Source organism: Pan troglodytes, chromosome 1 (genome assembly GCF_028858775.2).
Source record: "Pan troglodytes isolate AG18354 chromosome 1, NHGRI_mPanTro3-v2.0_pri, whole genome shotgun sequence".
In the NCBI taxonomy this organism is placed as follows: domain Eukaryota; kingdom Metazoa; phylum Chordata; class Mammalia; order Primates; family Hominidae; genus Pan; species Pan troglodytes.
In genome coordinates this window covers 209,704,559-209,732,483 of record NC_072398.2, presented here as the reverse complement: position 1 = coordinate 209,732,483, position 27,925 = coordinate 209,704,559, and the positions used below count along the sequence as shown (strand labels likewise).

Below are 27,925 nucleotides of genomic sequence, written 5' to 3'. Positions count from 1 at the left end.
GATGACAATTATTGAGCATTTATGGCATTCTTACATGCATTACCTTATTTAAAGTTCAGAACTACCAAGGAAAAGAGTAACTTGTGGCAGGCGTGAGAGGTTCCGAGGCACAAAAGGAAGATAGGCATTCAAGGAACACCAGGATAGAAGACCCAGAGTAGGAGAAGAGAGAGGAAGAGGAGTCCGCCAGATGGGATGCTGGAAACCGCGGGATAGCTCGGTGGAGAGAGGGCGCTCCTGCTCCGCAAGCCTCCCTACGATGGCAGGCCTACCCGGTCCTGCTCCTGCCGGCTCTGGGCATCTCGTTTCTGCCGCTCCATCTCCAGGGAGATGGTGGCCAGGCTGTGCCGTGTACCCATCAACTTCTCTGACAGCGCCATCTTCTCAGACTCCTTCAGAGACAAGGCCTGGGCAGAGGCAGGGGACAAAGGGCTTGGGGGATGGGCTGGTCCTGGGGGCATGCTCAGGCTTCTTGCTGCCTAGGAAATGTGCCCACTGGGGGCTTAGAGGCCTGAGTGTGCCACTGCAGGTGGACCCAGGGCAGACATGCAGCCCTGGAAAAGGGCACAACGGCAGTCACAAGAATCCTGGACGTGGATACCACTCATAGAGCTCACTAACCCACCACAGCACCCTGACTGCAGAGTCTTTCTTTCTACCCATCTTACAGATGAGGAAACTGAGGCTCAAGGAGGTAAAGCGACTCGCCCAGGTACACAGCTGGTGAGGAGAGGAGATGGGCACAGTCTGCCCTGTCTCCGTTACATTATAGGAAAGTTAGGGATTTGTTATTTGGGGGGACAGGTCAGCTGATGCCTGTGGGCATCGTGGGGACTGCTCAGAAGGCAGCCAGGAGGATTCATGCCCAGCGTGGGGTGGGACGAGGCATGGGAGAATACGGAACAGCTTTCCTGGTGTCACGACTGTCACTGTCACTCAGTAAGTGCTCACTGTGTGCCAGGCATGGAGCACAGCAAAGCCTCACGAACCCCCTTCTAATCCTCCCGTCCTGCAGGTAAGGAAACTGAGGCCCCCAAGAGGGCAGTGGCCTGCCCCAGGGCTCCTAGCTGCCAAGTGGCAGAGCAGGGCCCGGCCCCAGAACTGGAGCAGCTCAGAGAGCAGCAGAGGCCACGCCAGGGCTCACGAACCTGCTGCTTCTCGCTCTTGGCCAGGAGGAGGCCCTCGTCATGCTCCTGCTGCAGGGCAGCAATCTCCTCACTCAGCTGTTCCTTCTCAGCCTTCAGCCGGGCCAGCAGCTCCTCCTGCTCACGCTGCAGCTGACTCTGCAGCTGGGCCCGCTCGGCCTCCAGCTCCCGCCATGCTGCCTCCTAGGGGGCCAGGACCGGACGCGTGTGACACACCAGGAGGGGCCCAGGCAGACCCCCCAAAACATCAGGGCAGCAAGAGCCATCTGCCCCCCATACCCTCAGAGACAGGGAGGGTGACCAGGTAAATACAAGGGAGTGATAAGGGCTATGACGGGGACACGCCAGGGCCGTGAAAGTGCCAAGGAGCAGCAGTGGGCTGGCCTGGAGGTCCGAACATGATCCCCTGAGGAGGGACAAGTAACTGTCAGCCAGGTAAGGAGAGAAAAGACCACCCCAGGCCAAGAGCACAGTCCCTGGAAAGGACTACAGGATGCAGGGTGCAGAGGGAAACAGGGCGCGGTGAGTCACAGTGCCAGAGCCCCAGGCAGTGGCTGGGCCAGGACAGGCCGTGTGGGCCATGGGGATTCTAAGGAGAGTGAGGGGAGTGGGAGAGAGGACTCGAGCCAAGGTGACAAGGAGCAATCTGATTTTTAGCTTAGGGGATGTTCCGACAGCTGTGGAAGAGGGATTGGGGTTGGGATGGAGGGGAGTTAGGACTGGCTGTGAGGAATGAAGGGGGTCAGGGGTTGCCAGAGGAGCTGGAGAGAAGAACACAGATTTGGGGACATTAATGAGGCCAAGCCAGGCAATGCAAAGGGCAAGAAGAGCAAGGGGGAGGTCACAGTTCAGATCCCTGAGGACTGGACAGGCGGGCAGGCAGAGCCCACAGGCAAATAGCAGCCCACCCGGGGAGCCCGAGGGCAGGTGCCTGCCTCAGCAGTTGCCCCTAGCAACTCTGTGAGAAGCAGACAGAGCTGCCACTTCTTTTTTTTTTTTTTTTTAGACGGAGTCTCGCTCTGTCACCCAGGCTGGAGTGCAGTGGCGTGATTTTGGCTCACTGCAACCTCTGCCTCCCAGGTTGAAGCGATTCTTCTGCCTTACCCTCCCAAGTATCTGGGACTACAGGCGCGTGCCACCATGCCCAGCTAATTTTTTGTGATTTTAGGAGAGATACGGTTTCACTGTGTTAGCTAGGATGGTCTCGATCTCCTGACCTCGTGATCCGCCCACCTCCGCCTCCCAAAGTGCTGGGATTACAGGCATGAGTCAGCACGCCCGGCCAAGCCACCCCTTCTTTAAGAGCTTCACCATAGCTCATGCCTGGAATCCCAGCACTTTCGGAAAGAGCTTTACCGCCCCCTGATGGAGAAGCGTGATAACCACCACCCAAGGCCATGGGGACTGCAGGGTGAGTGGCATGCCCTGGAGCCATGTAGTCATAGCCTGCACCTCTGTCAGAGGCAGCCCTGTCTAGGATTTGGTGGCTAAGGGCCCCTGTCCTGAGGGCCACTCTGGAGAGCATGCCAGTGCCAGCAATCATAACTCATGGAGCATTTGCTAAGTACCAGTCACTATGTTAAGCCCTCTATGCAGATGGTCTCAGCTCATCCTCAATACCTTCCACTATCCTATCCCTATTTCTACAGGTGGGGAAATGAAGGCACAGACACCTTGGGTAGCATCACCAGTAAGCGACCAAGATTAGATTCAAACCCAGGCAATATAACCCCAGAGTCAGTGTTCTAGTAACTTCCCTGGCCCCTTGCCTTTCTACATGCTCAGGTCTGCGTGGCCCTTCATATGGAAACTTCTTAGCAAATGAAAGTGCTTTCCTGCTGTACATTAGGTCAGCATTTCCCAAATGTGGTTGTGGACCCTCTGCATCAGGATTACCAGGGCTGGACCAGATTTGGGACCTGGGTATCTGCATGTCTAATAAGGACCACAACCTCCCCACCACCCCTCCAGTCCTCCCAGCTGTCCCCAGGGCCTCCACAACAGAGAGGAAGTCCCATTTCACAGATGTAGAGACTGAGGCAGAGCAAGAACGATGATGAAACACTGGCTCAGAGTCCTGCCCACCCCTCCCCAGCTGCCTGAACCTTTTCACGCTGGAGTCACTGTAAGTCCTCCTCGTGGGCTGCCCGCTGCTCCCGCAGAGAGGCCTGGGCCTCCCGCTCAGCCTGCACCAGCTTCTGGGCCATCAGCTCCTTGTCTAGACTGGCTTTCTCCTGCGTAGCTATTATTTGCTGCCGCAGGCCCGCCAACTCCCCTGCACGAGAGGAATGGGGGAAAGGGCAGGGTTGGGTTGAAACTTTTCCTTGGGCCAGCAGACTTAGGCCAGTTGAGCCATATGGGCAAAATCCCAGAGGCAGAGGGCCTGCCTGGCATCCAGTTTGGGTCCTCTTGAAGAAGTGGCTTGCCCTCTCTGGGCCTCAGTTTCCCTATCTGCTACATGGGCCCACTGGCCCTGACCCCTTTCCTGCCTACCTAGAATGGCATTAAAGGCATAAAATGACTGATGAGAAGGCCTCCCAAATGGGATGGATGTCAAACATATAACAACCCTAGACCAGGTGCCATGGCTCACTCATGTAATCCCAGCACTTTGGGAAGCTGGGGCAGGTGGATCACCTTAGGTAAGGAGTTCAAGACCAGCCTGGCCAACATGGTGAAACCCTGTCTCTACTAAAAATACAACAATTAGCTGGGCGTGGTGGCGGACGTATGTAGTCCTAGCTACTTGGGAGGCTGAGGCAGGAGAATCGCTTGAACCCAAGAGGCAGAAGTTGCAGTGAGCTCAGATCGCACCACTGCACTCCAACCTGGGCGACAAAAGTGAGACTCTGTCTCAAAAAAATCAAACAGGCTGGGCGCGGTGGCTCATGCCTGTAATCCCAGCACTTTGGGAGGCCGAAGCGGGCAGATCACCTGAGGTCGAGAGTTCGAGACCAGCTTGACCACCATGGTGAAACCCCGTCTCTACTAAAAATACAAAATTAGCCAGGCATGGTGGCGCGTGCCTGTAATCCCAGCTACCTGGGAGGCTGAGGCAGGAGAATCGCTTGAACCTGGGAGGCGGAGGTTGAGGTGAGCCAAAATCGCGCCATTGCACTCCAGCCTGGGCAACAAGAGTGAAACTCCATCTCAAAACAAACAAACAAAAACAAACAAACAAACAAAAACCCTATTACTGACTCAGCACTTACTATACGTCAAGCACCCAGCTAAGTATTTTAGACATAACCTCATTTTGTCTTCATAACACGCCTAGGTAGTTTATCCTCATCCCCATTTAACAGATGATGAAATGGAGGCTCAGAGGAGATCAGCAGCAACTTCCCACAGCTGCACAGCTACACATAAAGCATCTCCTTTAATGACTGACATGAACATACCTGTCAAGCGTTAACTATCAGCATTAATGGAAACGACTACAGGGAATGGAAATGGTATAGCCATCATCTAAAAACCATCTCCCGGGTTGGAAACCCACCAGCACTTCCCTTCCTGGTTCTGTCTGGCTCAGGTGTACATGGACAGGAAAATTAATTTCCATGACCCAAGTAGGTGCTTAGTTAATGTTAGATGAGCAGAAAGAAGCCCTGAGTTCAGAGACTGGATGGGGAACGGTGCAGGGAAGTGGGGCTCGGATTCTGGAGCCAAGAGAGTCATCTGAAAACCACAGAGAACTCAGACTAACAGGCCTGATGACCGATGAACAGCAGTTACTGTTGACTCAGCCAGGCACCCTGCCACGGCCTTACACGCTTTTCCCACGTCATCCTGGCAACAGGCTTAGAAGGTGGGCATTGCCACCTCCAATCATCAGCTGAGGAATCTGCAGCCCAGAGAGGAAAGGGGCTTGCTCAAGGGAAGGTGAGATCTAAGTGGTGGCACAGGACTGGAACCCAGGCCAGCCAGACTCCTACTCCAGTGCTCCCAACTTCTGTGAGACTACAGACATTGGGAGGTTGCAGTCTGGGCTGGAACCTGGTGTTCCCCCCAAGTCCCCAGCCACTCGTACCAGTCAGGGTCTCCTTGGCCAGCAGCAGGGCCTGCCCCTCGGCTTCCAGCTGCTCCCGGCGGGCCTCAAGCTGGGCCAGCTGCCATTGCACCTCAAACAGGCTGCCCTCCAGGGCTTCCTTCTCCAAGCTGCAGCACATACAGTCCGTGAGGCCCTGGGACTCAGCCTCCCTGGCCCCAGGAAACTGTGGATCCCAGGGAGTGGCCAGGCATGGGCCAAGTGCCAATCTACCTGCCTGGCCAGGCCCACACTCCCTGGGGAAGCCTGAGCCACAGCTAGGACGAGTTGGCAAGCCAGACTCCTTAGTAACTGCCCCTGGGGGCCCGTGCCTGGGTGAGGCTGGTCATGGTGTGGCCCCAGGAGGACCGCCCAGGGCGGGTTGGGCAGAGCCCAAGGCCTTACTGCAGGTGTGTGGCCTCCTCTGACACGGTCCTGCCTTCACGCTCCGCAGGCCGCCAGCTGCACAGCCAGGCCAGCGCGCTCCTTGGCTAGCGCCTCCTTTTCTTGGGCCACTCGCCCCAGCGTCTCCACCTGCCACTGGGCCTCCCACCGGGCCTGCTCCAGCTCCTGCTCCCGCCTGCTCAGCTGCCAAGAGAGCTGGCTCCCACCCAGAGACTGAGCAGCACTCCCAGCATCCCCCAGCTTGTTCATCGTGGAGCACCCCAACTCTGGGCCTAACCCAGTCCTGGCAGAAGGCCTGGGTTCGAGCCCAGGGTCTGCCCTGATGTGCTATATGTACTTGGGCAAGTCATGACCTTCTCTAGATCTGCAATGCACGTGTGTACAAAAACCAGGGCCCGGCCGGACACGGTGGCTCACGCCTATAATCCCAGCACTTTGGCAGGTGGATCACTTGAGGTCAAGAGTTCAAGACCAGCCTGGCCAACGTGGTGAAACCCTGTCTCTACTAAAAATACAAAAATTAGCCGGGCATGGTGGTGCACGCCTGTAGTCCCTGCTACTTGGGACGCTGAGGCAGGCGAACAGCTTAAACCGCGGAGGCAGAGGTTGCAGTGAGCCCAGATCATGCCACTGCACCCCAGCCTGGGCAACAGAGCAAGACTGTCAAAAAAAAAAAAAAAAAAGAAAAGAAAAGAAAAGAAAAATGAGGGTCCTCACTCAGCTTTGGAAGTAACAGAACCCTTGTATTACTCTAAGCAGAGAAGCTGAATATATAAACCAGACCCAAATGCAGCTGCTCAGCAGGCCTCAAGGTGGAGACTTGCACCCTGCTTCCTGCACCCCCTACCCCATCCTCTAGAGGCACCTCCCAGAAACCCAGGCCCTCCAGGATGGACCTTGCATGAAGGTCCCTGGATCCCTGAAACATTAAGGTCTCTTCCAGATGTGATGTTCCCAAAAGTCTAAGATTCCAATTCTAAAAAGTCTCCACCTATTATTAATCTGTAGCATTATTATTATTATTATTGAGACGGAGTCTTGCTCTGTTGCCCAGGCTGCAGTGCAGTGGCACGATCTTGGCTCACTGCAACCTCTGCCTCCTGGGTTCAAGCAATTCTCCTGCCTCAGCCTCCTGAGTAGCTGCGACTACAGGCGCGTGCCACCACACCCGGCTAATTTTTTGTAGAGATAGGGTTTCACCGTGTTAGCCAGGATGGTCTTGATCTCCGTACCTCAGGTGATCCACCCGCCTCGGCTTCCCCAACTGCTGGGATTACAGGCGTGAGCCACTGCGCCCGGCTAGCCCCACGTTATAAATGGGGCAACTGAGGTATGGGAGGTTGGGCAGCTTGTCCAAGGTCCCCAGCTAGGAGAAGTGGGACTGGATTTAACCCAGAAGCAGGCTCCAGTGCCTGTGACTTAACCCAGGACTGGATGCAGGGGGCTGCGAGCCCGGCCTGCCCCACATGCTCTCCAGACCACCCCACACACAGTTTGGCCCACCTGTGCTAGCTGCTCCTGCAGCCAGTTGAGCTCATGGTGCAGTGTGGGGAGCTGTTGCTCCAGCGCCTCCTGGGCCTGCTCCGCCACTCATAGGGAGCCCTCCAGGCCCTGCCGTGCCACCTCCTGCTCCAACCACAGCTCCTCCAGCCACTCCTGCTCTGCCGGCGCCACTGTGGCCTCCTGCTCCGCCTGCCGCTGCCGGCCCTGCAGGGTGGCCTTTTCTTCCTCCAGCTGTGGGCCGGAAAGGAGTGGGGCCTCATGAGCAGGGCATCCCTCCCAGGACCAGGACGCCTCCTCCACCCACCCACCAGCCACGATAGCCCAGGGGAGGCTCCCAGGGAATGAGGGACAGTGCCCTTGGGTGTGTGGGACACTGGGGAGGGGGAGATGAGGAGGGCCCATGGAGCGTCGGTGCTTTGACGCCTAGAGAGGATAGACAGACAGACGGAGATAGACAGAGAACCAGAGACAGAAAGGGAGGCAGGGGCCAAGACAAGTGCAGGGCCGGGCCCAGGGTGCCTCACTGAGTGGGGAGGACGGGTGGGCAAGGTAGGTGGGCCTGCAGGTGCACAGTGTACCTGGGTGACAAGGCAGTTCAGATCCAACTTGTCCTGAGCAAGGCTCTCGTTGAGGGCGCTCAGCTTGGACAGGGAGTCCTGCAGGGAGGCCTCCTCTGCCCTCAGCTTGGTCACGGAGAGCTCGAGCTCCATGCGGCCAGCCTCAGCCTGCAGGGTCAGGCCCCAAGAGATGAGGAAAGGCAGAAAGGTCGGGAGGAGGTGAGGAGAGACAAGAAGAGACCCAGAGAGATGGACCCTCGGAGACAGGGGAGGGGAGACAAGGAGGGGACACGGCGTGAGATAGAAAAAAAAATCACCGCAGAAAGCCTGCTGCTTATGGAGCCATTTAAAAGCCATGCACCGCAAAGCTGTGCAAAAATGGCTCAAGCTGCAGGGCAGGGCCAGAGTTCAGAGGATCCCCTGAGTAGGGTCTAGGGATAGCACTGCTCAGAGCCCAGGCTGCAGTGGACAGCGCAGGCCCCCCTGCCAAGGACCCTCTGCGCTGTGGCCACAACTCTCAGACTCCAGGAGCTGAATCTCAGGATGACCCTGAGCTATAGGCACTGCCCCCAGGAGCATCCAGAAGAGCAGGGATACGGCCATAAAGAGAGGTCAGTCCACTTATGGCTGGGACCAGAGGTCCAGAGGTCTGTGGCCTGTGACAAAGATCAGCCTGTATCCAGAAGGAAGGGGTCAGTCTGTGACCAGGCTCAGAGGTCTGCCTGACACTGGGACCAGTCTGTGCCAGAGTGACAAGGCTTGGGGCTGGGGGTCAGAGGTAGGTTTGTGGTTGTGCAGCAGACAGGGACCCACCTTGGTCAGCGCCTCGGCTACCTCGGTCTTCTCGGCCTGCAGCATGTCCCGTTGCAGCGTGGCGCGGCTCAGCGCCTCCCTCACCTCCACCAGCTCCTTGGCCAGGACTGAGCGCTTCCCTTCCAGCTGCTCTAGTTGTCTATGGCTGTGGGACAAAGGGTGGGTGGGTGGCCCATGTCACTTTCCTGCCCCGAACCTCCTGTAGCCAGCAAGATGCTGGGCCGGGGACCAGGCCTGAGGCAGGAGTTTGGAGAGAAACAGCCTGAGCCACAGGGCAACCAAGCCCACTACCGCTTAGCTCCATGACCCTGGGCCTCCGTTTTCACATCTGCAAAATGAGGTGACACTTGCCTCGTGACATTGTTTGTTTTTTTGAGACAGAGTCTTGCTCTGTCGCCCAGTCTGGAGTACAGTGGTGCGATCCTGGCTGACTGCAACCTCTGCCTCCCAGGTTCAAGCAATTCTCCTGCCTCAGCCTCCCTAGTAGCTGGGATTACAGGTGCTCACCACCACACCTGACTAATTTTTGTAGTTTTAGTAGAGACGGGGTTTCCCCATGTTGGTCAGGCTGGTCTTGAACTCCTGACCTCAGGCGATTCGCCTGCCTCGGCCTCCCAAAGTGCTGGGATTACGGCATGAGCCACCGTGCCCAGCCTGTTTTAAGGATACAAACTTCACATGTGCTTAAAATAGTGCCTGACACATCTCCCCAAGGACCTTCAGAAACAAGAATAACATGCTCCACCACAGTCTACTAAACATCATCATCGATCACGTCCCTGAGAGGTAAGCAGCGCAGTGGTGAAGAGGTTAACTCTGAAGGCAGAATGTCTGGGTTCAAATCCTGGCTCTTCTGCTAACTGTGTGACCTGGGGCAAGTGACATGGCTTCTCTGTGCCTCAGTTTACCATCCACAAAATGGAGATAACAGCTTCTATGTCACAGAGTTATCATGGAGTTAAATGAGAGAACTGAATTGCTTAAAATGGTATCTGGCACTTATTGAAATTAGTAAGGATATTATTATTCTTCTAACTAAATTTTTAAAATACTACTACTAATATTACTACTGTTATTTTAATTATTCTTGTTATTATCATCCAAGTTCTACCTTTTAACTAGTTCTCTGACTCCAGGTAAGTGACTATACCTCCCTGAGCCCCAGTTTCCTGAAATGGGTCTGGTTAGAAAACCCGACATCAGAGGGGTCCAGACGGTAGGAGGCCCAGGACCCAGTGGGTGTCACCTAACCCCAAGGGGGGCACTGTCAGGGGACCCGAGGCACATTTGAAGGGTCCTGGCAGGGAGGTGAGATGCTGCTCACCTGCGCTCAAGCTCCCGGCGAACCCGTGCGCCATTCTGCACCGCCTCTTCCTGCTCTTCCTCCAGCCGGTCCCGCTGGCGCCGCAGCTCCTCCTGGGCAGCCTGCAGCTTCTCCCGCTCCTGCGGCAGCTCCTCGGCCTGCTGCTGGGCCACCTGCAGGCTGTGGGCCAGGTTGCTCTTCTCCCTTCAGGACAAGGGGAGGGGGAGCAGAGGGGATGCTGGGGCTGCTCTCTGCAGGGAAGGTGGCTGGCTGCTCCTCTAGCCATGAGCTACATCCTCCCGTCTTCCAAGGCACCTGCCTCCAGGAAGCCTTCCCTGACCCTGCCCATAGCAGACTCATTTCACTCACACACTCCAGCAGAAGAACCTGGCTTTCCTTCTCCCCAGCCCGCCCACTTGGAGTGGATGGAGGTGCTGGCGTGATCTCTAAGCACTCTACCACGTAGAAGAGGCCAGGCTAGGCTCCTGGGACACACGGGCAATTGTGCCACCAGTTCTGCTAGGCCATGTGACCAGGAAATGTCCCCTAGAACACCCCATGCCCCTCAATTCTGGGAAGCCTGATAGAGCTGAGTCTGCAGATCCCACAGCTTCCTGCTACACAGGCACATGGTGGCCACGGCAGGGGAGGGAGGAGAAGGGAACAACTAGGACCCCAAAGACTTGCTGTGAGCTGCCACTTTCCCCACTGGTGGTAGGTGCAAAAAAACTTCAAGACGTGATTTTTTTTTTTTTTTTTTTTGAGATGGAGTCTCGCTCTGTTGCCCAGGCTGGAGTGCAGTGGCACGATCTCTCCTCACTGCAAGCTCCGCCTTCTGGGTTCACGCCATTCTCTTGCCTCAGCCTCCCGAGTATCTGGGAATACAGGCGCCCGCCACCACGCCTGGCTAATTTTTTTTTTTTTTTTTTTTGAGACGGAGTCTCGCTTTGTCACGCAGGCTGGAGTGCAGTGGTGCCATCTCGGCTTACTGCAACCTCTGCCTCCCGAGTTCATGCCATTCTCCTGCCTCAGCCTCCCGAGTAGCTGGAACTACAGGCACTCGCCACGATGCCCGGCTAATTTTTTATATTTTTAGTACAGACGGGGTTTCACCGTGTTAGCCAGGTTGGTCTCAATCTCCTGACCTCGTGATCCACCCGCCTCGGCCTCCCAAAGTGTTGGGATTACAGGCGTGAGCCACCGCGTCCAGCAATTTTTTTGTTTTTACACACAGTCTCACTCTTGCCTAGGCTGGAGTACAGTGACACAATCTCACTGCACTCCACACAGCTTGCTGCAATCTCCACCTCCAGAGTTCAAGCGATTCTCCTGCCTCAGCCTCCCGAGTAGCTGGGATTGCAAGCGCCTATCACCACTCCCAGCTAATTTTTGCATTTTTATTTAGAAGTGGGGTTTCACCATGTTGGCCAGGCTGGTCTCAAATTCCTGACCTCAAGTGATCTGCACGCCTCGGCCTCCCAAAGTGCTGGGATTACAGGTGTTAGCCACTGTGCCTGGGCAATTTTTTTTATTTTTAGTAGAGATGGGGTTTCGCCATGTTGGCCAGTGCCTGCGGGACAAGACCGACGGCGCCATGCAGGTGTTCCTCTAGGGCCCGCAGCTCACTCTCGCTGTCGCTAAGCTGCTTCCGCAGGGTGCCCAGCAGGTCCTGGCTTGCCTCATAGCGCCCACGCATGTTCTGGGGCGTGGGGATCACAGAGTCTATCGGGGGTCCTTTGAGGCCTCCAGAGCCCACCTACTCTCTTCTGGTTCCAGGGATACACACTAGCCTACGCTAGGCGGGGTCCAGGGCCTGGACCTGCCCTGGGGCAGGATAGGGGCCTAGGCCTGAGAGCCAGGCTTCCACTCCCCTCCTATGTGCCCTCACCACCCTCTGAACCCTCATCTCCCTGGGGTCCCGGACAACTCCTATCAAAGCCCCCTGGATGCCAGACAAAACCCCAGGCACGCTCGTCTCCTGGGTTCTGATCCCACCCCCAGGTCTCCCAGGCTCCTCCCCCTTGCATCCTGGTTCCACTCTCAAGACTCCTCCCTACCCTGGCTCTGCTCCTAGTTTCCAAGCTCTCATCCTAGGCTGTGATTTCCCTTGCTAGACCTTTTCCCAGGGTCCTGGCTCTGTATGACCAGGGACCTGTCTCCCTCTCTACCAGGACCCTAACACTGCCGCAGCCTCCTCCCTCCACCGGCTGCCCAAGCACCCACCCCCAGCTGCCCAAGCACCCACCCCCAGCTGCCCAAGCACCCCCACTTCTGGGCTGGCTTCACCGCAGAGCCCTCGGCCACCTCCTTGGGGGTCCTGACACCCTCAGAAACTATTTCTCAGGGCTCTGGCTGCACCCCAGGGCGCTGACTCCTCCCCCAGACACGCCCCCGCCCCGCCCCCACCTGGAGGGCGCGAGCCCCTCCCCCTGGGCCTCTGGCTGCGCCCAGAAAACTCAAGCCCCTTCCTACCTGGACCTTCAACTGGCACTTTTGCAGGGCGGAGAGAATCAGGGCAAGCGAGCGTGGAGTCGTCTGAGCAGACCGGGGAGGGGCCTCGGCGGGGCGAACGGCCTCGGCCCGGCGAGGAGCGCCGCGGTGGAGACGGGGTCCGCTGGCCCGAGAGCCCCCGCAGGCTGCGGTCGGACGCTGTTGGACGCAGGCTGCCGCTCTCAGCGTCAGGCAGGACGGCCTGAGGGTAAGGGAGGGAAGCAGGAGGCCGCAGAGTTAGGAACCTCGGGGTTAGCTGGCAAAAGCGACCAGGGGAGGCTGGGGGCCGCCTCATCCCAAATGCTCCCGCTTACAAGAAGCCTTCCTGATTTCACCTCCTCCACTAGCTCAGTCCTCAGCTCGCCGCTGAGGCATCCCATTTATCGCGAAGACATCATTTGGCATTGCTCACAGGTGGGCTCCAAAAGGGCCGTGCCTCCCCTCTGAGACTGGGGGCTCCCCAGGGCAGAGGCCGGGTGAGCTAGCAGGGGTGCTGAGCAGCTACAGCCTGGGTCCCAGGGCCCCACCCATCTGCAGTTCAATCCGAAGCCACCGAAAGGCAGGCGAGGCGGGGGAGCCCAGGACTGCCTGGCAGGGCCCTGTCTTCCCGCCTTTCTGGGCTCACACCTGTGCCAGGTCCCTTAGGCTCTGCTGTAGCCCCTCTCCGTCCTCTGTTTCCAGGGCCGCCTGCTCCTGTAGCCGCAGGGATTCCTGGAGTGCGGTGAGGGAGACAAAGGGTGGTCGGGATTCTGTCTTATCTGAAACCTCCCCTTTCCCTCCCTCCCTGGCCCACCACTGATCAGGTGGCCTCTGAAGCCATGTCCATAGGCCAGCCACCTGGTAGACCCCACAGCAGGCCCGAGGCCCTCACTGAACAGACCAGGCCCAGAGAAGAGCTGTGTTCTGCCCCAGGTCACACAGTCGATTGGAGGAGAGCTGGACCTAGAACCCAGGCCAGGCCCCACACAGAGGGGTGACCAAACCAGGCTGTACCCTGGGGGAGTGAGTGTCCCACTGGTGGGGGTGGGCAGTTGGGATTCCAAAGGCAGCATCTGGACCTGGAGAGCGTGGATGGGAGTTCAAGTCCCAACTCTCCTGCTTACTGGCTCTGAGACTGGACAAGCATTTCCCCTCTTGGGCCTCAGTTTCCCCATCCGTGTCATTAGGATTACCCTACAGGGCTGCTGGGAGGAAGAAATGGGATGGAGGAAGTGAGTGTGCTTCCCACAAAGCCTGCACACCTGTGTGGGCTGAACCTGAGTGTGAGTGGGATGCTGGGGGCAGCCCAGGCAGCCCAGCCCTAAGCCTGTGTCCATGCATCTGGCCGGTACCCCATCCCACCCTGCCCCATCTCAGGGGCAGCTGAAGCTCACCAGGGCCTCAAGCTTCTCGATGAGGTCCTTGTCAACCTGATCCTTCTCCAGATTCTGCTTCTGAAGACGCTTCACTGCCAGGCTCAGCTCTGTCACTCTGGAGTTGGGGGAGCAACAGAGGTGAATACGGGACCACCCCAGCCTCTCAAATCCACTAGCTCTGTGTCCATCATGCTTCTCCAAACCCGAGGCAGGGACCCTAACATCCACCTCCCTGGCTGTGTGACCTTAAACAAGTTGCGGCTCCTCTCCAGACCTCACACTTCTCATCTGTGAAATGGGAATGAGGTTCCCACCAGCTTTATCTCATGGGAAAGCACTGGAGGACTTGTCCAGGTGGCAGGAGTAAGGGGCACAAGTTGTTTTTTTGTTGTTTTCTTTTGAGACAGAGTTTCGCTGTGTCATCCAGGCCGGAATACAGTGATGTGATCTTGGCTCACTGCAACCTCCCCATCCTGGGTTCAAGCGATTCTCTTGTCTCAGCCTCCCTCATAGCTGGGATTAGAGGCACACACCACCACACCCGGCTAAGTTTTATATTTTTAGTAGAGACAGGGTTTCGCCTGTTGGGCAGGCTGGTCTTGAGCTCCTGACCTCAGGTAATCTCCCACCTTGGCCTCCCAAAGTGCTGGGATTACAGGTGTGAGCCACCGCACCCGGCCACAAGTTCTGTCATAGGAGGCTAAGCTGTTTATGATAAACACTGGGCAACTGCCTTCAGAACCTCAGTGGGGTGCCTGGGAAGACTGGCTGAGCTCACAGAGGAAGGCCCTGCTCCTAGTGAACAGATGCTCCCTTCTCCCCAACTCTCCAGTTTTACCTTCTGCAGTGACGCCTGCCTCGTGCAGCACCCACCAGGGACCCTCCTGGCACTGAGTTCAGCCTTGTCCAGGTCGCTTTGCATCTGCTGCCGGGACAGGTCCTTCTCGTGGAGCACCTTGTCCCGCAGCTGCTCCTCCAGCTGGGCCTGCAGCAGGGCCTGCTTCTCCAGGGCTGGCTCGACCGGGCTCTCTGCCAGCCGCAGGCCTGTGCTCATTCCCAGGCCAGCCTCCTGGACAGCTCCGCTCCCAGCTGCAGCAGGTCCCTTGGGAAGAGAGCACAGGATGGGGATGGGATGGGGCTCACTCCCAACTACAAATTAAAACTAGTCTGGGGCTGGGTATGGTGGCCCACACCTATAATCCCAGCACTTTGGGAGGCCGAGGCGGGCAGATCACCTGAGGTCAGGAGTTCGAGACCAGCCTGGCCAACATGGTGAAACCCCATCTCTACCAAAAATACAAAAAATTAGCCAGGTGTGGTGGCGCACTCCTGTATTCCCAGCTACTTGGGAGGCTGAGGCAGGAGAATTGCTTGAACCTAGGAGGAGGAGGTTGCAGTAAGCTGAGATCATGCCACTGCACTCCAGTCTGGGCGACACGGCCAGACTGCGTCTCAAAAAAATAAATAAATAAAATAAAAATAAAACTACACTGGGCTGGGTGCGGTGGCATGCACCTGCAGTCCCAGCTATGCGGGAAGCTGAGGCAGGATTGCTTGAGCCCAGGAATTTGAGGCCAGCATGGGAAACATAGTGAGACTCCATCTCAAAAACTAAAGAGGAAGGAAAAAAAAAACCAACCCTACCCTGGGATGCCATTTGTCCACTATCAGATTGGGGAAAAAAAAAAAAAAGGGACACATAATACACAAAGAGAGGCTCTGGGGCAACAGGCCCTCCCCTACACAGCTGGTGGGAGGGTGAGTACAATCACAATGGAGGGCACTGAGGGAGATCTTTGAAAACTATGCATGCATAGAACCTTCCCCACCGGCTACTCCTCTAAGAATGGATCCTACAGATATACCCCAGCACAGAGGAGATGGCTTGTGGACAAGGAGGTTCACTGCAGCATTGCTCATGTAAGATATCCTGGTGACAACCTAAATGTCTATCAAAAGGGGACTGCTACTAAGTACACAATGGTACATCCTTTAAGTGGAAAACTGTGGCCAAGAAAAACCAGTGGAGAAGTTCTTCCAGGCCTGATCCAGAGCCACCTCCCAGTTATAACTAGTAGGTGAAGAAAGCATCTTCAAGGACTGTGAAGATGAAATTTTACCAGGCATATATACAAAAAAGTGTGTGTGTGTGATCTGATTTGCCCATATAAAATAACCCTGGAAGGTCACTTAAGAAACTGATAGGCCAGGCACGGTGGCTCATGCCTGTAATCCCAGCACTGTGGGAGGCCGAGGCGGGAGGGTCACCTGAGGTCAGGAGTTCAAGACCAGCCTGGCCAATATGGCGAAATCCCGCCTCTATTAAAAATACAAAAATTAGCCGGGTGTGGTGGCTCATTCCTGTAATCCCAGCTACTTGGGAGGCGGAGGTGGGAGAATCGCTTGAACCCGGGAGGCAGAGGTTGCAGTGAGCCAAGATCGTGCCACTGCACTGCAGCCTGGAAGACACAGCGAGACTCCATCTCAAAAAAAAAAAGAAAAAGAAAAAACAAAAAGAAACTGACAATGCTTCTCATGGTAACTTGGTGGCCAAAAAAAAAAGAAAAAAGAAAAAATAATTGTATATATAAAAAGAAAAAGAAGCTGATAATGCTGCTTGCCTCCAAGGAAGGAATGGGAATATCTGGGGTCAGAGGTGGGAGGGAGCCATTTTACTGTGTACCCTTTTGAAATGTGAATAGGTGACTTAATCAAAAGTAAAATATAAAAATTTGCAAGGCTACTTACAAAATTTTTTTTTGTTTTTGTTTCTTTTTCAGATGGAGTGTCGCTCTGTTGGCCAGGCTGGAGTGCACTGGTTTGACCTCGGCTCACTGCAACGTCCGCCTCTCCGGTTCAAGCGATTCTCCTGCCTCAGCCTCCCGAGTAACTGGAATTACAGATGTACATCACAACACCCAGCTAATTTTTGTATTTTTAGAAGAGACGGGGATTCACCATGCTGGCCAGGTTGGTCTTGAACTCCTGACCTCAGGTGATCCACCCGCCTCAGCCTCCCAAAGTGCTGGGATTACAGGCATGAGCCACGACGCCTGGCCTTAAAATACATTAAAACTTATTTGTATTTTAAAAAATTAAAATGTATTTTAAGGCCAGGCGTGGTGGCCCATTTCTTGAGACATAGCAAGACCCTGTCTCAAAAAAAAAAAAAAAAATTAGCTGGGTGTAGTGGTGAACACTTATAGTCCCAGCTATTTGGGAGGCTGAGGTGGGAGGATCACTTGAGCCTGGGAGGTCAAGCCTAACATGAGTTGTGATTGTGCCACTGCACTCCAGCCTGGGCGACAGAGAGAGACTGTCTCAAAAAAAAAAAGTATTTTAAGTCCATAATACAGGTTAAATCCTTTCCTTTCCTTTCCTGAATGAACTGTACCACTGGTTATCCAATAGTAAGGAGGGAAAGTGCCTCATTATAGAATTCTAATTAATATACACAGGAGTGACTAAATGAGAAGCTCACAGTTTTGCAGCCTTTGATGAGTGGGTTGGATCTTGAAAAGAGAGACAGCTGGCATAGGGACATCCTGATGGAAGAACACATTCTACTTATGGAGTCTTGATCAAACGAAAAAGCAAGCAGAAGAGCCTGAATCTGACCTAGCTTTAGATCCAACATCCAATTTACAGGAAATACATGGGATAAAGAAATGTGTTAATTGACACCATAAGGATGCAACCAGCAAAATCCAGACCATGAGAATCTCCAAGGACAACTAGCCCAGTTTCCTGAACAAATAAGTTAAAAGGGACTTCAAAGACAAAGCAGGGGCCGGGCACAGTGGCTCACTCTTGTAATCCCAGCACTTTGGGAGACCAAGGTAGGTGGATCACCTGAGGTCAAGACCAGCCTGGCCAACATGGTGAAGCCCCCATGTCTACTAAAAATACAAAAGTTAGCTGGGCGTGGTGGCGCACTCCTGTAATCCCAGCTACTCAAGAGGCTGAAGCCATAGAATCGCTGAACCCAGGAGGCAGAGGTTGTAGTGAGCCAAGATCCTGCCACTGCACTCCAGCCTGGGCAACAAAGCGAGACTCCATCTCAAACAAACAAACAAACAAAACAAAGCAACCATTCGCACTTTGTGAATGTCTATGGATCCGGATTCAAACAAATTGTAAAGAAAAAACTAAAGCAAGACTATCTGTGACTTTTTATTTATTTATTTATTTTGAGACAGAGTTTCACTCTGTCACCCAGGCTGGAGTGCAGTGGTGTGATCTCGACTCACTGAAACCTCTGCCTCCTGGGTTCAAGCGAGTCTGGTGCCTCAGCCTCCCCAGTAGCTGGGATTACAGGCATGTGTCACCACACCTGGATAATTTTTGTATTTTTAGTAGAGATGGGGGTTTCACCATGCTGGCCAGGCTGGTCCGGAACTCCAGACCTCAGATGATCTGCCGGCCTTGGCCTCCCGAAGTACTGGGATTATAGGCGTGAGCCACTGCACCTGGCCTATCTGTGGCATTTATGAGACATATGGAAAATTTAGACGCTGGCTATTTGATGATATTAAGAAAAGATTATTAAACCAGGTGTAGTTTCTCATGCCTGTAATCCCAGCAGCTTGGGAGGCCAAGGCAGGAGGATCACTTGGGCACAGGAGTTCAAGACCAGTCTGGGCAATAAAGTGAGAACTCGACTCTACAAGAAATAAAAAAAATCAGCAAGCTTGGTGGCATGGACCCATGGTCCCAACTGCACAGGACCTGAGGTAGGAGGATTGCTTCAGAGCAGGAGGCCGAGGCTGTAGTGAGCCATAAAGAAAAGAAAAGATTACTAACTAAAAGTAAGTCCTTGAAATCAGCCAGATGACACTAAATCCCATCCATTCCCCTGAGCTCACAGGGGGGCTGCCTAGACTCCAGAAAAAAGGCTGTGCCTAGTCCTAGACTCTGGCATGCAGGAGGTCAGAAGGCTGAATTCTCCACTAAACTCAAAAGTATAACCAGTCCAGGCCTGGTGTGGTGGCCCATGCCTGTAATCCCAGCACTTTGGGAGGCCGAGGCGGGCAGATCACCTGAGGTCAGGGGTTCGAGACCAGCCTGGCCACATGGTGAAACCCCATCCCTACTAAAAATACAAAAATTAGCTGGGTGTGGTGGCGCATTCGTATAATCCCAGCTACTCGGGAGGCAGAGGCAGGAGAATCGCTTGAACCTTGGTGGGGCAGAGGTTGTAGTAAGCCGAGATCGTGTCATTGTACTTCAGCCCGGGCAACAAGAGTAAGACTCTGTCTCAAAAAAAAAAAAAAGTATGTGGCCAGGTGCAGTGGCTCACGCCTGTAATCCCAACACTTTGGGAGGCTGAGGCGGGCAGATCATGAGGTCAGTAGTTCAAGACCAGCCTGGCCAACATGGTGAAATCGCGACTCTACTAAAAATACAAAAAGTAGCTGGGTGTGGTGGCATGTGCCTGTAATACCAGCTACTTGGGAGGCGGAGGCAGGAGAATTGCTTGAACCTGGGAGGCGGAGGTTGCAGTGAGCCATGATCGCACCACTGCACTCTAGTCTGGGTGACAGAGCAAAACTCCATCTCGAAAAAAAAAAAAAAAAAAGTAGCCCTCTCTAAGTCTTAACTCCTTCATCTGTAAAAACAGAATAATGACTTATGTTAGAGATGCTGTGAAGAGCCCAGGGAATAACAAGTGCTGTCTGCATACCACATAACCTGTCCGCTCTCAAAGGTGGCTGGGCTGATGATGTCTGGAAGAAGAAGGCTGGGAGAAATGCTGGTTCCCAAAGTGGTCAGTACCAAGGCCACCTAGTCCAACCCTTGCCCCTAGGCCTGTGGTTCCTTTGGGGCAGATTCCAGTCTCGCCACCACCCAGCCAGGGGAGTCTATGTTGAATGGGACATGTCCTGGAAGTATGAAAGGCTCAGCCCTCTGAGCTGCTGGATGGCTCTGTCCTGTACCCACCAGTCCATAAATGGTCAGCAGAGCACATGGCCCACCTACCCGAGCCAAAGGAGTTGGGAAAAATCTGTCTGGGTGGCCCCCTCATCCTCTCAACACACAGGCCTAGAGGGAAAAGGGTACTGTCTAATGCCAGTCAGTGCTGTCCTGAGCTCAGCTGCTAAGAATAGCAGGGAGTGAGGTGGTGGTAACCAGCAGGACTCAGGCAGAACAGAGGCCCATTACACACCTGGCTGCCCACAGGCTGCCACCACCTGCTCTTCCACCTTTCATGCCAGTTCCTACCCTACTCATCCACACAGACAGAAAGCTCTGGAAGGGGATGAAGGTGGCACAAAGCACCCTGACAAAGTAGCCACTACCCAGGCTCAGGGATCACATATTCCCCCAGTGTAAGCCACTCCCAGCCCTGAGCTGTAGGAGCAGAGATGCACAAAGGCCCCTCCCCACTGCTGCTCTGTCCCAGGCCAAGGCCAGGTGGTGGCTATGCAGTCGGGGTGCTCAGCTAGTAGCATAGAAGGCTAAAGCCAACCCCATCTCTGAATACCCCAGTGGACCAAGGATAAAGGAGCCTTTCTCAAAAGCAGTTACAGGCCAAGCATGGTGGCTCACACCTGTAGTCTCAGCACTTTGGGAGGCTGAGGTGGGAGAATCACTTGAGCCCAGGGGTTCGAGACCAGCCTGGCCAACGTGATGAAATCCCGTCTCTACTAAAAATCGAAAAATTAGCCGGGTGTGGTGGCATGCACCTGTAATCCCAGTTACTCAGGAGGCTGAGGCAGGAGAATCACTTGAACCTGGGAGGCAGAGGTTGAAGTGAGCCGAGATCGCACCACTGCACTCCACCCTGGGCGACAGAGCAAGACTCCATCTTTTATTTATTTATTTATTTATTTATTTATTTATTTATTTATTCATTTATTTGTCTCATGGGCTGAGCGAGGGGACCCCGGCTGGTGGAGGGACAGCTGCGCCCTGCAGGCCGCTGCGTCCGGGCAGGCCCCGGCCTCTTGTCGTGCCCCCGGCCCGCGACAACCCGGGCAGGATGGGCAGCAGGACGCGGCGGGGCATCTGCGGAGCCCGTCGGGAACGCTCTCTTGGCCTCCGGTGCCGGGCAGCGGTGGGTGCAGCACCCACAGTGCCCCCAGCGCCCCCAGCCCTGGGACGTGGCTCCAGCCCGCCCCCAGGCAGGCGGCCTCCTTCGCCGGGAGCACGTCGCCTGGGCAACATGGAGACACTTCAACTCTTAAAAAAACAAAACAGCCACCACAACAACAAAAACAAGAACAGAAATTAGCCGGCTGCGGTGACTCGTGCCTCTGCTACTCCAGAGGCTGAGGTGGGAGGATCGATTCAACCAAGATGCCACCAGATACAGTGAGACTGTCTCTCAGAGAATAAGTCAAACAAAAAAAGAGGCTGTGTAAGAGGTGACTCTGGGGACAGTGGAAAAACACTAAGGTTTTCAAGTGGTGTTAAAAGCCATTAGGCCTTGGGGACCATTGAGCAATCTACAAAGCACGGAAGCCTAGATCCCTGAGCTCTGCCTGCCAAGTACCACCACAGCTAACATGGGAGACCTCCCCCACAGAGACTGAAATTTGCCTCCCGAGGAAACAAGTGACTACAGACATCTGTCCCAGGACAGTAAACAAGAAAACAAGGTCTCACAAAAACAAAAACAGCTGACCACAGCATACAATCACTGAGACCGAGCCTGCGACTATAGGCGAAAAAAAAAATGCTGTCCATTATTCATACCATGAAAGACCAGGGGAAAGTGCGAACGCAGTCCCCCACTACTGTTGTGGGAATCAGGAGAACAGAGAGACCAATGGGTGGAACAGGAGGATTTATTGACTGCACTGAGGCCCAGCAGATTAAAATCCAAAGGCTGAGCCCCGAACAAAGACAGGGCTTGACTTCATACACACTTCTGAAAGGGGGTTGGCTAGTTTGAATGGCGTGGCGGGAATTTGATGGCATGAAACTCGGGGGCAGGCAAGAGGGCTTATAGAAGCAGAAGAAAGGCAGCTAATCAAACTGTCGCAGGTCTTGCAATGCAAGTATAGCTGGTGACCTTGCAGCTGCACTGAAGGGAAATCGGGAACTTAACAAAACTTGAATAATTAGAAATGGAAAGGGGGAAAGAGAAGGTAGTAAAGGCATTTGTTGTTTTTTTCTCTTATCTTTGCTAGGGGCTGACTGTGTTGAGAGAGTCTCCGGAATTCATTCCTCGGGGCTCTGACTTTTCAGATCGTGTTACCGAGGATCTGCTAGGGCTCTATCTATGGCAGGTCTTGGAGTCAGCCAAGTACAGGAAAACTTGTCTTTTCCTTTTAACTTCTGCCTTATTACTACAAGTTGTGCAGCACACCATGCCTGGTTTTCATCAGCAATGTTTCCTGAGGTTACAGAAAGATTTCTAATCCTGGGAGGAAACACTCCCTTGAAGCAAAAGTGTTCTCGCCCAAAAAATGCAAGGAGCTATCTTCTTGATAGCCAGGCAGATAATTCTCAGGTTTTGCCCCACAGAATCTCTATCTAAAATAGAGCAATGGTCATGCCTAGTGAAAAGTTTGAGGGAACTCGCCCAATGTTGGGTTTCTTCAGAACCATATATATAGATATAACCAAATATCCTAAAAGACACTGCCCTTCATCATTCCATGCCGTTAGACATTTACAGGACCATGGATGGTGATCTCCTCCAGACAAAAATAAATGCTGGTGCAGAACAGGTAAGTGTATTATAATTTGAGTACATCAGCTTTTGGGCATTTTAAACCATGGGTCAGACATGTTAAAGAAAGAGCCAGGTTGATAGTAAGAGGGAGTGTTTTTCTTTTAATTTGCCAATAGCAAAGTGATGTTTGCCACTGTCATTTCAGAGTGAGGTGGCAATTTGTTGTTGTTTGGTTTGGGGGTTTTTGTTTGTTTGTTTGTTTGTTTTTGAGACAAGGTCTCACTGTCACCCAGGCTGGAGTGCAGTGGCATGATCAGGGTTTACTCCTGCCTTGACCTCATGAATTCAAGCAAACCTCCTTACTAATCCTCCCGAGTAGCTGGGACTACAGGCACGTGACCCCACACCCTGGGGTGTGAACTGGGATTTGATGTTTTCAGTTGGCTCTCTAATGGAATAGGTTCCCTTACTCTTCTAGAATCAGATTGTCTTCATGATTATCATTCTTGTGTGCATTATATTTCTACTACCCTGCTGTTTTTTTTTCTATTTTTCTTTTTTCTTTTTATTTTTTTCTTTGTGAGACAGAGTCTCGCTCTGTCTCCCAGGCTGTATTGCAGTGGCAGGATCTCATCTCACTGCAACCTCCACTTCCTGGGTTCAAGCAATTCTTTTGCTTCAGCCTCCTGAGTAGCCACCTGGCTAATTTTTGTATTTTTAGTGGAGACAGGGTTTCACCATGTTGGCAGGCTGGTCTTGAACTCCTGACCTCAAGTGATTCACCCGCCTCAGCCTCCCAAAGTGCTGGGATTACAGGCATGAACTACCACACCTGGCTCTCAAACCATTTTAGTTAAGCAAAGACAGATTTGTCTGGCTTTTTAGTACAATGCTGAATTATCCTCCAATCTATATTTTTAGGAAGGACCTGGGGAATGGCAACTTGGAGATATTTGGTGAAAATGTGAGTCTTTCATGTTCTGCTTCAGTCCCTTTTTGAAAATCCTTCCAATTTACCTTTTGCAACCAGTTAGTGGCCTTCCCTTCTTCACCAGCATGTGAATTAATTGATAAAGATCAGAATATTTGGGCTCAAAGGTTTCAACAGTTAAGTCAAATTTTCTGCCAAAGCCTACAGGATCTTGGAGCCTGCTTTAGAAACAGAAGAGTGAAATGTATTTAAGTTTAGATCAGGGAAGTCCTTTATAATATTCTTAATTCACGTTTTGGTGAAGTGGTATACACAACGGTAGGCTCCCCTCTTCCTGTGGGTTTGGGTTTTACCTTGAAAGGGGCTGTCAGAACAGAAGTTTCAGGGAAGGCACCAGATCCCTGGGGACTTTCCTTAGGTGATGGTGATGGAAGAAGAGGCAAGGCAGGACAGGAAGGCTCAGGTAAGAAAGACTATGCAGGTGCAGGGGCAGGAGGAGAAGGAGCAGTTGGAAGTGAAAGAGACAAAGCCTCCTCAATATTTCTCAAATCAGAAAACATGACAGTCTACCTTCTTCAGCTTACTTCCTCAATGGAGGCAATTTTCTCAGTTCTTTTAGAAATTTTAGAAATTTAGACATTTCTAGGTCTCATTGGAATTAAGTCTCCTATTTAATTTGTCTGGTTCGAAAACCAAATTTCTCTCTCTCTCTCTTTTTTTTTTTTTTTTTTGAGACAGGGTCACCCAGACTGGAGTGCAGTGGTGTGATCTCCGCTTACTGCACTCACCGCTTGCTGCTTGACAGCCAATAAGTCGAGGGTTGAGGTGTAGGGACAGGGAAGGTGACTTTATTCCAGAGAGCCACCAAACTGAACAGATGGTGAACTAATATCCTAAAGAACCATCTTAAATTAATACGATTTTCAGGCTCCTTGTACGTTAGGGAAGGGAGGAAGAAGGAGGCGCTTGAGGTGAAGAGGTCTGACAATGACAGACATGGGCTGCAGTGAGAGCCCAAGGGGATGGTGAAAATTCTTCATCCTTTGTCAGGTCACACTGCTCTTATAAATCTTCAGCATAACACTGTTACTTGTGTATACAACCTCTCTATCTTCTGAGGAGTTAGTTTGGGGAAGGGATTATTATCATCTGTGCTTTAAAGTTAAACTGTAAGCTAAATCCCTCCCATAGATAGCTTGGCCTATGTGCAGAAATAAGAAAAAGCAGTTAGCCTGGAAGATGTCACCACAGGGTAGGAAGGGTTAGGAGCAAAATGCAGTCAGTCATGCTAGGCCTCCTTTTCATTGCCATATATTTAATGTATTTGAACACATAATTTTAATTTTTTATACTTTATTTTTATTTATTTATTTGTTTTTTGAGACAGAGTCTCACTCTGTTGCCCCCCACCCAGGCTGGAGGGCAATGGCGTGATCTTGGCTCACTGCGACCTCTGCCTCCTGAGTTCAAGCAATTCTCCTGCCTCAGCCTTCTGAGTAGCTGGGATTACAGGAGCCCCCCACCATGCCCGGCTAATTTTTGTATTTTTAGTAGAGACAGGGTTTCACCATGTTGGCCAGGCTGGTCTCAAACTCCTGACCTCGGGCTCCCAAAGTGCTGGGACTACAGGCATGAGCCACCATGCCCAGCCTAACCAAGATTATTAAACCATTCTAATTTGTCAAAAGAGTCACACTGATTTTTAAAAAATAATGTAATGGGCCAGGTGCAGTGGCTCATGCCTGTAACCCCAGCACTTTGGGAAGCCATAGCAGGAGGATCATGAGGTCAGGAGTTCAAGACCAGCCTGACCAACATGGTGAAACCCCGTGTCTACTAAAAATACAAAAATTAGTCAGGTGTGGTGGTGTGCGCCTGTAATCCCAGCTACTCAGGAGGCTGAGACAGGAGAATTGCTTGAACCTGGGAAGCAGAGGTTGCAGTGAGCCGAGATTGCACCACTGCACTCTAGCTTAGGCGACAGAGTGAGACTACATCTCAAAATAAATAAATAAATAAATAAATAAATAAATAAATAAATAAATAAAATAATAATGTAATGAACTTTTTCATGTCTTTATATAATAAATATTACATTATTTAAATTGTTCAAAAGCATCAAAGATTCCTCTCTGCTATCAATTTCATTTCATTTATTTTATTGTACCAAACTACCAGGACCATTAATTTAATCTACAGCTAAATCTATCATTTTTTCATGTTAGAAATTCAACAAGAAAATTTTTCCCTAATGAAACCTCACATTTCGAGCATAAGGAGCCTGGGCGAGGTGGCTCACACCTGTAATCCCAGCACTTTGGGAGGCCGAGACAGGTGCATCACTTGAGGTCAGGAGTTTGAGACTAGCCTGGCAAACATGATGAAACCCTGTCTCTACTAAACATATAAAAATTAGCTGGCGTGGTGGCGTGCGTTTGTAATCCCAGCTACTCTGGAGGCTGAGGCAGGGAAATAGCTTCAACCTGGGAGGCAGAGCTTGCAGTGAGCTGAGATGGCACCACTGCACTCTAGCCTGGGCTACAGAGCAAGACTCTGTCTCAAAAATAAATAAATAGATAAATAAGCATAAGTAGTAAAACAATAACATAAATTTAAAAATAAGGCACAGGGTCTTGCTCTGTTATCCAGGCTAGAGTGCAGCGGGGCAATCATAGCTGACCAACTTGGAACTTCTGGGCTCAGGCAATCCTCCTGGCTCAGCTTGCCTTGTATTTTTTTAGAGACGAGGTCTTGCCCTGTTCCCCAGGCTGGTCTCCAACTGCTGGCCTAAAGCAATCCTTCCGCCTCAGCCTGTTGAGTTGCTGGGAGTACAGGTGCAAGACATGCAGCCTAGCATTGTAGTAAAACAATTTTCAACAAATTCTTAATTTTCTTTCTTTTTCTTTTTCTTTTTTTTTTTTTTTTTGAGTTGGGAGTCTCACTCTGTCACCCAGGCTGGAGGGCAGTGGCACAATCATAGCTCACTGCAGCCTGAGATTACAGTCATGCATTATCATGCCCGGCCAACTTTAGAAAATTAGCTAATACTTAAAAATTTGTAGAGACGGGGGTTTCACTATGTTGCCCAGGCTGGTCTCCAACTCTTAAAGTGCTGGGACTGTAGCTATGAGCCACCATACCTGGCTTAATTTTCTTATTTTAATTTTATATAAGTGATTATTATTGTTCCTAAGATAATTGGGGCAGTGACTCCTTTACAATTGTAGAGATCTAATTTGTCTATTCACTTCACTGAAAGAGTATGCCAATTTGTTTCATGAGAAAATATCCTATATTTATAAAGCAGGAAAATTCCTTCCACCAAACTAGGGTGCATTCTAAAGAAACGAATTGTGCTAAGTAACATCACTTAAAGTGAAAACAGAGGCAATGGTATCTATTAACAATGTTTATCAGTGAAGGAAATAAACTGAAAATATGAACATCATTAGATCCTTGGAGGGCCTTCATTGCTGAAAATCTCAGTAATATTGTGATACTCTTTTGAGTCCGGCAGGACATTCTCTTTCCAGGGCATGTAACAGCGGGTGAATAATTTCTTTTCATTCATTTCCATTAAGGGCTGAACTTCCTTAATGTTCTGGAGATTATTAAATTTGATTTGTATAGTTGTGAAAAGTACTCATATTGCTGATTCCATTGCTTATATGTGATCATATAAATCTGTTCTCTTTTTGTAGTGTGGTTTAAACTTAATCCTTAAAGGGCACGTATTTGAATTTTTCAGCTGGCTAGAAACCTGAATATACCAATCAAATAAAACTGCTCCTTACATGCTACAGATTTAGTTTTCTTCTTGTACTAAGATGTCTTTTAGATACAGTAAATTCGTTAAAGCCAAGAGCCCCTAGGAAACGAAGTTGGGTGGGAGGGGGGACATTGAGTAGTAAGATCACTCTTGTAATAGAGATGCCACTCTTGCAGATATTGACAACAATTGGGCCTATAAAATTTTTACCAAACATTGGAAAGACAAGATCTGAACAACTTATCATTGCTGCAGTCTCAAATATCAGGAAATACCATTATTCTCAGGACAATAAATAGACAATAAAGAAGACTCACAGACCAGATTAGCTGTCATGTATCACCAAACAGGGACTGGATCCTTGTCAACACGACCCAACAGAGATTGTCCCCAGAAATTCACTTCATAACCTCAAAACCAAAAACCCACACTGATGGCAAAAAATAATGATGCAAAGAATGAGAGAGAAAGAGAGAGAGAGAGAGAGAGAGAGAGACCTGTCCTATAGCCATACTCAGTGGGTAAAAGCCAAAGAGCTCAATTTCTGCTCATGATACTTAATAGAACATAGGGAACATGAGCCAATAGCTCAATGGGTTCAGATCTGCACCAAGTGCCTGTTGGACGCAGGATTCTACTGTCTCCAATAATATGTCTCAGATGCACTAATTTTTTTTCTTTTTTTGAGACAGAGTCTTACTCTGTTGCCCAGGCTGGGGTGCAATGGCACCATCTCGGCTCACTGTAACCTCCACCTCCCCGGTTCAAGCGATTCTCCTGCCTCAGCCTCCCGAGTAGTTGGGATTACAGACACACACCACTGCGCCCGGCAGTTACTATTATTATTATTATTATTATTGTGCGTGCGTATGTGTTTTTAGTAGAGACGGAGTTTTGCCATGTTGGTCAGGCTGGTCTTGAACTCCTGACCTCAGCTGATCAAAAGTAGGTGAGGTCAGAAAACATACCCTGGGAGAGGCTGGCACAATGCCCAGAACCGCCAT

At 51.8% G+C, this 27,925-nt stretch overlaps 1 pseudogene; it reads right to left on the bottom strand.

Moving 5' to 3' along the window:
• Positions 1-139: 139 nt before the first annotated feature.
• On the bottom strand, positions 140-27,925 carry LOC100609985 (rootletin-like; annotated as a pseudogene).